Here is a 12,673-nt window from a genome sequence, read left to right on the forward strand (position 1 = left end):
TTAACCTACAAAACAGACTGTCACAGTTGCACTTTTTAAAAAACATGTCTGCAATGAAAAACTTGATCTACTTTGGAAAGAGTCAAAGACTTCAGAAATGTTTGGCTGTTATCAGTTTAAAAGAGCACCACCATAAAATATCATGTACATGTTAGTCTTCTAAGCATATATTTCTTCTTGTTGACTTCATTGCACTGAAAATCAGCTTGAATTCTTTCTATCAGTATCATAACAGATGACATATCCCCCCTTACTCTACTTTTTTAAACTATACACTTGTAAATCTTACGTAGATATATTAGACACAGGTAATGGCTATTTCTACTGTTTTCCTGTCTTTAGTGTGCTTCATAGGTTATTCCTACCTATACAGAAGCTAGCTGCCTTGACTGCTGTGATACGGAACAGGCTAAAAGCAGCCAGGAGTTGCTTTAGGATCTATCCTTGTATGTCTAATTGTTTGCTTATCTGACTAGTTTTCTGTGACTTTATCTATTGAACATGATAAAATATTGAAGGCTGCTCTTTTGTATCTATATGATATTGATCGCTACTTCTGTATAAAATTTCCATAAGAAACTCATAGACCCCACATTTGGTGTTGCTGCTCTGAGCTTCATGAACATGAGAACTGAGCTTAGAGAAAAAACTGTAGCTGCAGGCAGAAATTATCAGAAATGTGGTGCTTTGCAAGTGATTTGATGGCAAACTACACACAGCCTTGCTTTGAGAGCTGGGTTATTCTGAACATCCCAAGAAAAAATAAAAATAAAGTTGGAAAATCAAGTAAAACAAAGTGAAAAAAAAATCACATTTGTTCTACATTACCCCCAACCCACCTAGTTGTCCTCATCATGCTGAGAGAAACAGGAACAAATACATCCATGCCAAAAAACAATCCCAGGTGTCAGCAGTGCTGATCTTCTCTGGTTACTTCAAGGCATCCGGTTATTCACAGTAACAGGTGCAATGGGAGAGGTCCAAAGCGTCTCTGAGTACTGCCATATCACAACTCTCCTGAGACTTTCAGTTCCCCCATTAAGGCAATGTCATTGCCATGACCTACTCAAAATCTTGACTGAAATTTCTCTAACAATGCACAGTACTGCAGACAGGATCATGTTATCCAGGCCCACCTCAGCTTTTTCCAGGGCATTAGCTGAGAAAGGTAGATTTGAAGGCAAATAATAAGCTAAGAGAATACCTAAAGAAAATGAAAGCTTATTAACTATACAGTAATTACTGTTACATAAAGTTAACTTCATGTGTGAATGTAAGAAAGAGTAGCAACAGAGGCTGCTAAAGGTGCAGCACATCTCATCATTTACTGCAATTGTACTTACTTAAGAATCAGAATCAGCACTGCAGTTTGTTCACTGGGCTTTCTCATGCATATAGATTGCTTGTGGAACTAATATGAGGCCATTTGTGTTTTTTCACTTATTATTAAAGGGCATGAATTCTTCCCTAGGGCAAAGCTAGTGCATACACTCCTACGTAAATTGTCCCAGGATCCTAATTTGATGTACTCCGGTGGAAAGTGATTAGGGTCAGAGGACTTAAGCTGTATTCTAACACATATTAGATTTAAATAATCCTGTCTCATCTCTTCTGGCTCCTAACCAGTTTATTTTAACATGTTCTGCTGAGTGAGTTGGTTTGTAAGGTTTAACCAAGCTTTGACAGCACCTAGTTACATTTTACTACCAAACAGACAAACCCCACCAATCCAGGCTCTGAAGTGCATCAGTATTCAATTTTTGTAAGATTTAACAGGAGACTGAATTTGCCAGAGGAAACTAAGGAAACATGGTTTGTCAGAGTAGGTATCTCAGGCTTTCAAGCTATACATATGCCTGGGCTGTTATAGCCACGTGTAGAAGCTAGAGTTACATTTTGCATTTCCTGTGCACCAGCTACCAGTGGCAGCTAGTGCTGAGAGATTTGTGGAAAGCTTATTTAACAAAGCACCACATGCGTACTGCAGTCCGTGTTTTTATTTGAATTTGAGACAGTCCTTACAGAGTGTGTCAGGCCTCCATGTCTAGTCCTCACGGCTACTTCAGAAAATATGAGGAGAAGATTTTGCTGCTCTTCCTCTCCTTTATCTAACCATACATTGTCCAGGTATTTAAAAAGAGTACATAAATATAATCTGAGGAAAATGTCTCTGTATATTAATTAGATTAGCAGAAAATAAACTAGAAGAATGTATGAACACACAGACCAGATGAGCATAATGTTTTAAATTATCATCTTAATGAAATAAACTTCAAACGGGCATGGAAGTACTATTAATATAACCGTATATTTCAATTGGAACTCTGGAAATATTTGATTCTATTTTTTCTCTTAATTTTCCACAACTCTTTTATTCTTGTGACAGTAGTCAGTAATAATGTATTTTTTTTCCCTTGATACTCATCCTAGACTGTTTCACTGAAATGAGTATGCAAACCACTGAAAACCCTTGCTCAGAACTTAAGACAGTGAAACAGAAGCTTGAGCAGCATTTGATAAGATTGGTGCTTGACATAGAAGATGGCCTCTTGGCTGGACACTGTATATGCTTATCACCTTTAGGTGCTACAAATAGTTTTAGAGAATGTCATTCCAGAGTCCATGGGGAACACCTGCACCCCTTCATTTCTTAATATGGTACTATATAGAAACAATAACATTGGAAGAAGGTGAAATGTTTCTTGATTCCAATGGACAATGGAATACAAATGTACACAGTGCAGCCAAATTTCATATCAGCAGAGAACCTCTAGACCAGATAAGATCTTGGAGAAGTGATTGGACACAGACGGGTTGAAAGACAAACCAGTCTGGAGTAATGCATTATTAAGGATCTGAGTTGGTTGCTAAGCCTTGTTGACTTAACTCAGCATCATAGAAAGAGGCCAGAGGAAGGCATATTTCGTGTTGACTTAAATACTTAAATACCTCTTCTACTAGTCATGACATTAGATATAAAACTAACACAGTGTAAGCTCTGTTACTGCAAGCCCTGAAAATTGAACAAAGGAGTTCTAGATTCAGATGTTCTGAATAACTTTGTATTTGTTCCACATAGCATACAATAAATCAAATTTAAAGACATTTAGATCCATGTACATGTTATTCCAGATGAGTAGAATTCAGCACCCTTCTTAAACTGGTAATTTGTCATAAAACATCCGATGTTATCACTGTTTTCAGTACATAAGCTGTTGTCTTGACCGATCAGGATAAGAAATACAAGCCTGTTTTGCTTTGGTTTTGTAATGTTAACAATGTCATTTATGTAGGAGAAAAAGGGAGATAACATATTAAGAAGGGAAGAAACTGACTACAAGCTTCTCAATCAATGAGTGGATCCTTTAGGTTGGGTTATAATATAAAACTATACTGAAACAACAGGGGATTCATGAGGTTATGCTTCTTTGCATCTGTAAATACATAGATGTTTAAAAATATATGTTTAATGTTTTTAAAATATGATTCAGCAAAGAGAAAGAGCAATGTAGTGAGATAAAAAGATGATTTATCCCATGGCCAGTGTGTTTCAAATTGACCAGAGAAAATAATCTAATCAGAGTTTATTAAACTGATTCTGCAGTACATCCCCAATGCCTGGAAGCATTGTCTGAGCTGGTCTGCAGTCTAATCCTGCTCTAGGAGGCTTGCCAAATATTTAGCCTTTTTGAAGTAAAACACAGACATATACCATTTAGTTATTGCATACTGTTTTAATTAGAAAAAATGTGAACTTTTGATGATGCCTGACTTCTGAGAGAGGCTACATTCTGACAGCAGTATTTAAATAACTCTAAACAAACAAATCTATTTTATGCAGAGCAAGCTATAGGAGATATTGTAGGCTCACAAACCAGCCTAAAGAGCTGATGCCAGGTTATATAATCTTTGAACACTCATCCAAGGCAGCCCTGAAGGCAAGCACAGAGGGTAGGACTGCTAAGGGGGTGATTTTGCTTCAGCCATTTCCCCCATCGCGTGACAATCACTTCACCTCAGCTGGCAGTATTGACGATGGCATTTTCAGAACCATATCGAAAAGGAAGCTCCAGTGGTGCGACAGAGAGATCCCCACAGATAACCAAAAAAGCACGCACAAAAAGTAAGGGTAGACTGTTGTCACACCTTGCTTGCACATCCAGGTGTTTAGGTTTGGTCTCCTCATCCTTTGTTTGCCTGGTTAAATCTCAATAAATTATCATTTTTTGCAGTGAAAAGATAATATATAGAGGCTCTTTCCACACACATCCTGCCCCTCCCCTGCCGCCTCCCAAAACTGAGGCAGTGCAAAAAAAAGAGCTTATGTTAAATGAAGTCATTACATTTCCTGCACATTATTTCATTTCAGGAGGTACTGCATTTCCTCAGTGTGCTGATTTGCATGGTGCTGTGTTTTGGATTAGTGGCGAAAAGACTGTTGATAACACATTAATATTTTCACTATTGCTGAAGAATGTTTGCACAGCACCAAGGTCTTCTCTGTTTCTCATGTTCACCCTGCCAACAACTAGGTTGGGGTTGCACAAAAATTTAGAAGGGGACACAACCAGGACAGTTGACCACAACTGACCAATGGGGTATCCCATGCTATATGGCATTGTGCTCAGTAATAAAAATCTGAGGAAAGAAGGAGAAAGGAAGGAACATTCGGAGTTATGGCGTTTGTCTTCCCAAGTAACTGTTATACATGATGAAGCCTTGCTTTCTTGGAAATGGTTAAACACTTGCCTGTCGGTGAGAAATGGTGACTACTTGGTTTTCATGCACAGGTTTGCTTTGCCTATTAAACTGTCTTTATCTTAACATGCAAGTTTTCTCACTTTTATCCTTCTGATTCTCTGCCACATCCCACTGGGGTGAGCGAGTAAGCAGCTGTGTAGGGCTGAGCTGCCTACTGGGGTGGAGCCATGACACTCTGGCACAGTATCTTTCACTATTTACTGAGGGGGCTGGCGCAACTATGCTCTGTGATGTCTTCCCTGATACAAGAATAATATAGCACTTTCTAAGTTAAAAATCTGAGAAAACCCCAACTTGCTGATCATATCCTTCAAGAAATTGCTCTCTCCTTTGTATTTTGCCAGCAGTAATGCCATGTGCAATATTACAAGTCTCAATTAATCAGTTCTGTACTCTTTAATCTACCAACATACTTTATTCCTCCTATTATCTCCCTCAGTCATGTATTTTCTCATCCTGCAGTCTGCAAGATCATACCCTCTCTCCTTTTGTGTTTCCAGCTTAATGAATACTTCTGCAGAAAGTCTTGAATCTACCTATGTTTTATCCTCTCTCTCCTGGTGAAGCAATACTACCCGTGTAATGCCTCTGATGTATGTCCATGTCTTAAATTTCTGTCTTCTGTCTTTTTTCAACATCCATCCTCCTTTTGTTCATGATCTTCTGCCCTTCAAGAAACAAGTTGGTCATTCTTCTAGAACTACCAAAGTCTATCAGGACTCAAATATTGGATTCTCATTGTCTTCCTTTCTTGCCTCAGTCAGGTAGACCTTGTTAGATATGTGTATGTGGAAATATGCAAGTCTTGAGTCTTCCGGGTACATACGATGTAAAGTTCTATGAAAGGAAGGAAGGAGAGTAACAAATTTCTTTTATCACATGAATAATACCTCACACAAGAGATACTACCAGATCTTCTTCATGTTGCTTATGAGTTTACCATGAAGTTTCTGGTATGGCTGTACAGCAGTGCATAAAACCAGCACATAAATACAAAAATTGATAATATTCAGTATAAACAGAAGGACTGGGCTCAGCAGCAAAATGCATGTTCCTTGTTTCCCAGTGTCAGATTGAAGCATTGAGTACCAGGAAGGTTCTACCTGATGAGAGATGAAAAACAAAGAAAGATGCAAAGTAGGATTAACTCTATAGCATTATCATCTGCAACTCAGGTACCTCAAATAATAATAACAAAGACTTTCTAGAAATATTTAGCTGTCTTGGCTTTTCCTTTCAAATTAAACTTCTCATTCTCTCTCTGTGATTTCTACTCATACTTGTCAGAATTTTCCCTTTTGTTTTGTAACATTATCTTAAATACTGGCATTCCTCTTACTCTGGCCTTCCTAAGACACACATCATTCCCTCCACTTCTTGTCGTACACACCCAAATCATCTGCTTTTCTAGTACTATTACCATTCTACTTCCCATTCTAGCTTATTCTACTAGCTTATTGTTGTAAGTAGCAGCTCATGTATCTCTTCAGGTTGGAGGTTCCTTCTCTATTTCCACTGTCTTTACAAAGATACTCTTTTTATCTGACTGGTTCTTTGTATTGTTCCAGGAAAAAAAAAAAAAAAAAAAAAAATCTTAGTGTTACCTTATACTAGTGAAAGTCCTGTCTTCAGTTGCAGCAGTGTAGCCTAAGGATAAATGGGGTTGGGTACTAACCCTCACATGAACCTCGTGAACCATGTCAAAAGGGCATGTGCTTGTGTTCAGAGATGTGACGAGAGCAGAAACCCTACTTTGAATCAGCTGGCCTTAACAATTCCCATCTCTCCTAGTCCTACTGCTGCCAATACTGGTGATGTTCACAGAACAGTACAGCACCACGGTTCCTCACAGTTCTCTCAGACAAGAAGTAGGTTGGAAAAATTCTTCACTGGAGTTTCAGAAGTTACAGTGCTCTTGAAGAAAAGTCGTGGGTAGAAGCTAAGAGAGGACAGGAACACCAATGCATACTTCCCAGTAAATCTGTGCTTGAACAAATGCTTGTTTCGACCTCTAAAATTATTCCTTGGTTCTAATTCTGTTAAAAGTAATCTGACCAATACCAGTGGGCTTCCATCAAATCAATGATGTCTATCACTTTGTTCATAACCATTTTTTTTTCAAAGAACTTTGTGAAACTGTTTCATTCTATATGTCTGAAAAGCATATGGATCTTGAATGAAGCACCATTAAAGAAAAGAAAAAAAAGAAAGAATAAGCAAAGAACTTCATTTTCCCAAAATTTATACCAATTATTGACTCTTTTATATGCCTTTGAAAATTAAAACATGAAAAGGCAGATTTAGAACATTCTCAGTGATCACTGAAGATTAGCTGTCAGGTTTTATCTGTTCTCTGACCTTTCAAACTGCAAACCATGTAAACCTCATCTTTCTAACTTGTTCCTTTAAAATTCCTAGGTTTTGTATGTGCAATACTAATCCAATTACTTTATTTATTTATTTTGCTTGTATGATGGCTTTGCATTTGGAAGGCTGCCTGAGGAAAGATGCCTAGAGGAAAAGAGGGAACCCAGACAGCTATAAAAATATCTTGCATTCTTTTCACAGCACAAAATGTAGGGGTATGATGGCAACCCTCCCCCTTTTAACGCTGGAGCTGTACAGAGTAGAGGAGACCACATCACTATTGCCCTGGTGTGATCTTTTGTAAGATGCAGATAGTGCTATGCTGTGATATTTACAGCATTGTGTGCTGTGTTTAGTGGCAGATCTGCTAACAACGGCAAATCTATTCCTGGCCTTAGAGAGTGGAATTCTGCCTACTCACTCTTTCCTATCTCTTCATTGCCTTCCTCTTGTCATGTTACATTTAGACCTTTGATGTTGAGTAGAGCCCAGCCAGAAAAGAACTTTGAAGCTGAGTACTTCCAGATTTCTGAGTATGGAGTGTATTTGAATTCCCGGATAAGAAGTAACCCTTCTGATTTTAATACTGGGTTGTGTCCAGAGCCATATGGGACCTAATTTCTAGCTGTATTCACATGCAGCCAGGAACTCACAGCCAATCTGAAGAAAGCTGGGACAAGCTGAAAGAAATATTATAGTATTACAGGCAGAATAATAATGAAAGATTTACACTGAAGAGGATAGAAACCTCACAAACTTAGACCATTTTGATCTTAGAAATTTTTATAAGATTGGAGAGAAAATGTACACCAATTCTACTTTTTTCTCTAGTAAATAATTTCATCTGCTAAATATCAAGTTTACTTTCTAAACTAGTTGTTCATACTCCCTCTGACAATGAGAAATTGAGGACAATTAATTGTGCAAGTCTTAAACAATTAACTTTTTTAAAGTGGAATGAATGGCTCACTTTCTCCATGACCTGCAGGCAATTGCTTTAACTTAGGCATATAGTGTTTACACGGCTCAATGGTTTTATACAACCTAATGTTCTCAGTCTTTGTGTAACTTTCATACACAAAAAACATGGAGCAGGGTACAGTTATGAACCTCACTTTACAACAACCCCAAGTGCCATGTTTTTTGCATTTTTTTCTCTACCTGGAGAGGTTAAGGTAGAGATTGAATTTAATTGTTTTCCACCATTCCCTTGAAAAATAGAGAAAAAAAGTTTGAAAAATCTGTGAATAAATAGGGACTGGCTGAACAGTACTAATTAATAATGAAAATAACTTGTTAAACTATTTTCATAGCACTATTTATACAAAGACCAAATTACCCCCTTTTAATAAAATCAGTGCTTTAAGTGTTGGGATGTGTGTAAACTAAAACTATCACTTTCTTTGTACAAATGGAAGGGAGAATTTAAACTAACATAAAGAGAGAAAAACTGGACTTACTCTTCTCACTGCTATAGCTGGGCTTTTATCCTATTACCATTCTCCCTCTCCAAAACAGTAAATTAGCTGGCACTAATCATCCCCAAAGAAGCAATGCCTTTCCTGCACTTGTAGCACTCACTGAAGTTGCATTTGTGTCTCCCCAGTCAAGAGGAAAGATTGATCCACCACAACACTTCAAATGTTGGGGAGAGCTGGACACTTTCTTTCCCAGCAGCTTCCCCAAAACAGTAGCATAAAAAGAATCTCTAAAATGTCTGTAGTAGCAATCAGTATCCCCATTAGGACGCCAGCACATCTGAAGAAACTGAAATGCATGACCAATAGTTTGCATGGCAGTCAGCTTTCAGCTATGAAGAGCTTCAGTTACCACATTCCTCCTTTCCACAAGGCATGAGGATACAACACATTTGTGGCAGAGTAATGTGAACACCCTTTCCCTTTGCATCGCTTGAATGGTTGAGCCCATCATTACTCACATGGGAGTGTATGTAGCTGGGGAAAACAGAGCCTGGACTTTTCTGTTCTTGCAGGTATCATGGAATGAGAAATTCTTAATGTGTACAGTTCTTTGGAGAACTGGGAAATTTTTGTACTTGACACATTTAAATCCTAGAATGGGCAGTCTATGAACTGTCAGGAGGCTTGTTAGTTGAAGTTTGTGTCCATTTTCTGGTGTAGAAATGGGAAAGCAAACATACGTATTTGTCAAAGTCCTAAAAATGTCAGTAGCATCCATGTAATATAAAACATTTGTACAGGTGCTTATGCAGTTGGGCCCAGGGTTGGTGCAAAAGAAATTGCAGTTTTTGTGTTGTTGAAATTTGCTATTTTATATTGGAATACACTCTTAAATAAATGTGGTTATGTTATACGTAATTTAAATGCACTTTTCTCACTTCATATTTTTTTTGCTACTGACTTATTACTTGCAGTTTATTTTATATTTTAGACTATGGAAATTATGTTAGACAAAAAGCAAATTCTTTTGCACTGAAAACTGCAATGCCTGCAGTTGGTATTGGTCAACAGAAAGCGCCCGATTCCTCTTCACGGCAACACCCAGCGGCATATCACACAACAAAAGCTTCAAAAGTTGAATGAATTGGGCTATGAAGTTTTGCCTCATCCGCCATATTCACTTGACCTGCCGCCACATGACTACTACTTCTTCAAGCATCTCAACAACTTTTTGCAGAGAAAATCCTTCCACAACCAGCAGGATACAGAAAATGCTTTCCTAGAGTTCATTGAATCCCGAAGCACAGATTTTTATCCTACAGGAATAAACAAACTTTTTTTTTTTTTTGACAAAAATGTGTTGATTGTAATGGTTCCTGTTGTGATTAATAAATATGTATTTGAGTCTAGTTATAATGATTGAAAATTCATGGTCCAAAACCACAGTTACTTTTGCATCAGCCTAATGAGATGCAGTTTGTCTTTGAGCATCTATTGGATGCATCAAACCCCCAAATTCTCTGGGCTAACATGACATTTTAGAAATCATTGCTTCTTTCCGTACTTTCACTCACCACAGGCTGTACTTGTTCTGCTTTGTGCTTCAGTTAATAGTGTGTTCATCTCTCCGCAACACCTATAGGCTTCATTGCCTAGCTACACTCAGCACAGTCAGCCTCACTGTGCCAGTCTTCAGAAGCTGTTATCCATCATTTAACAAATGTGTCCCAAAAACTAGAGGTCCCTCCTCCTTGACACACCTTTCTTTCAGAAATATGGTTTTTTTAATAGTTTGGTCTTCACAATGTTCATACCATACATCTTCTTGTAGCATTTAACCTCAAAGTTCAGCTGACTTTGTACTGTACACTTCTAAAACTACACAAGAACACAACATTTCACGAAACACTTTGAATAACCTGGAAGTGATATTATTGAGGAGCTAAAAACTGAACCCACATGGAGTTCTGATGGTTTTGCAGACGCTGAATACAGAAGCTGCACTGTATGCTTTCAAATGCAAGGCTGAAACTTGGCTAATTAGAGAATCTTAACAAATCAGAGAAACCATGGTGAAAATTGTGTGTTATGTTTCAAGTGTCCATCAGCCTCTATGATTATTAAGGTGCATTTATCAGTCATGAACTGCAAACAGTGAAGTAGACTATAGTCAGTCTGTTTACCACTTCATACTCCTGTTTCAAAACAGCTGAAGTAGATTCCACACAGACAGAACTTTCTGCCCTGCATATTTTGTATCTGTGCATATGTTGGATACCATCCTGCCTCCTGATATCAACAGCTGCTATCATACTTTTTTATGATCTGTCAGAATAAAAAAAAATTTAAAAACACTGATAATTTAAATATCAGCATCTGAAGGTGTCAATTCTTCCGTTCTCATACATACTACATATGTGTGTCAAATTTTTTATTATTTTAAAATTTCTATTAAAAATCATATTGGGATAAATCTGAAAAGGTGAAAAAAGCAATGCACAAAACTTACAAAAAATTATAATATTTCTTATGCAAAACCTAACACCCATTTGACTAAGGAGGTGCAGATGATAGGTGCAAGTATACAATCTAGGTACAGAATTGCCTATCTTGTCAATAACATGCTATGCCAGGAGGTGCTTATAATTCAAATCAACAAGATACCCTCTCCTTTGAGCAGTCATGTCAGATAAGATTGCACACCACTGTGTACACAGCATTCAGTGCACTGAGATTTGCTTGTCACTGTTTGGCTACACATACATGGCAGGTGACTGGCTACTTCTGCAGCCCTGGTCCCCAGTCATCCAGACCATTGAAAGCATTGAACTACACCGCTGCTCTTTTCCTCCCTGAACATTCAAATTTCTCTTTAAAGGAAAGGAGGATGTGGGAGGTCTTGACGTGCATACAGGTACCATTCTGTTATAAAGCCTTTTGTCATATAGTTGATTTGGCTGTGAACATATTGAAGAAGACAACTCATCTTAAAAATGAACTCAGGTCAGACTTTTCTAGACACTCTTGAGCAAATATCAGGCATCTCAACAGTGTATGATGCCCCTGCCTTCCTGTGCAGACTTGACTGAGTAATGAGAAACCCTTAGATAACAACAATTTACCTACAGGCTCCGTAGGATTTCTATATTTAGCCATAAACAACGGCGGTAAAGGAACATACTGTATTTTCCTTCTGCTCCAGTTGGTGTTAAGTGTTATAAAAATTAACAGATACAGACTGTTATATTCGTTGCACCAAAATCTTTGTGGAATGTGACATCGCCATGTACCTTGTAAGTGGTGAGACATTTTTTTCCCCACGTACTTTGTTTCTAAATAAAGCAACAACAATTTTGCCCTCCTCTCTTTTGTCTCTGGTTTCTAATGCTGTGATATTAATAAGGAGTGACATCTTTAAAGTCTTTATTTATACTGGTGGAAAATATTTTACAAGATATATATGATGGTGCTCCAAGATGAGGACACTTTTATGGTGATTTTATGGTGGAAGGTAAGAGAAGATTTTCCTCACAAAAAATCATTAGTCAAACCAGTAGATCATTATAGTAAACTAAGAGAGATATATTATTTTTGTGGAAATTTCAAGCTGCGTAATTCACACAAGTGCCCTCTGCTAAAAGCTCTGTGATGAAATCTGCCTGATCTATGCACTATTTACTCTGGCCAGCCTATAGGATTAGGTTCAGGCTCAAAGTGGGAATAAGAGGAATGGAAATGGTTTTGGTCTGATAGCAACAGCTGTTACAGCATAAAAAAGAGTATCAGTGCTGCTGACCCACCTTCTTGATCTTGCCCTTCCTCGAGATTCTCTTATAATCTGAAGGTCAGTAAATTCCTTAAGTATTCAGTAAAATTTCCCAAGGCCTCCCACATACATTAGGGGCTTCTGCTTGTTACTGGGGGTAGGACAAGACCATAATGAGGTTTAGACTCTTTCTCCACAGTGCTGTGACAGATTTCTCCTTTTTCTTTTCCCTGTAATACAGATCAGATTCCCAGTGTTTCTTTCTTCCAACCTCATCTAGTGAGAGCACGCACAGTCAGCTTGGTGCAAGAAAAGGAACAGTTGAGTCAAGTTACTGCATGGCAAATCCAGTAACTAT

General features: G+C 37.9%; 1 long non-coding RNA gene across 2 annotated transcripts in view; it reads right to left on the reverse strand.

The window, feature by feature from the left end:
* Window positions 1-12,673, reverse strand: part of LOC136102468 (uncharacterized) — a 45,463-nt gene that overhangs the window by 17,000 nt on the left and 15,790 nt on the right. The window contains exon 3 of one of the 2 annotated variants that reach the window (XR_010651440.2): window positions 2,700-5,864. The exons of the other annotated variant lie outside the window; for it this stretch is intronic. This is a non-coding gene — a long non-coding RNA (uncharacterized lncRNA). Of the gene's footprint in view, window positions 1-2,699; window positions 5,865-12,673 lie in introns of those variants that run through there. 2 annotated transcript variants of the gene reach the window in all.

This window comes from Patagioenas fasciata, chromosome 5 (assembly GCF_037038585.1).
Source record: "Patagioenas fasciata isolate bPatFas1 chromosome 5, bPatFas1.hap1, whole genome shotgun sequence".
NCBI classification, from domain to species: Eukaryota; Metazoa; Chordata; class Aves; order Columbiformes; family Columbidae; genus Patagioenas; species Patagioenas fasciata.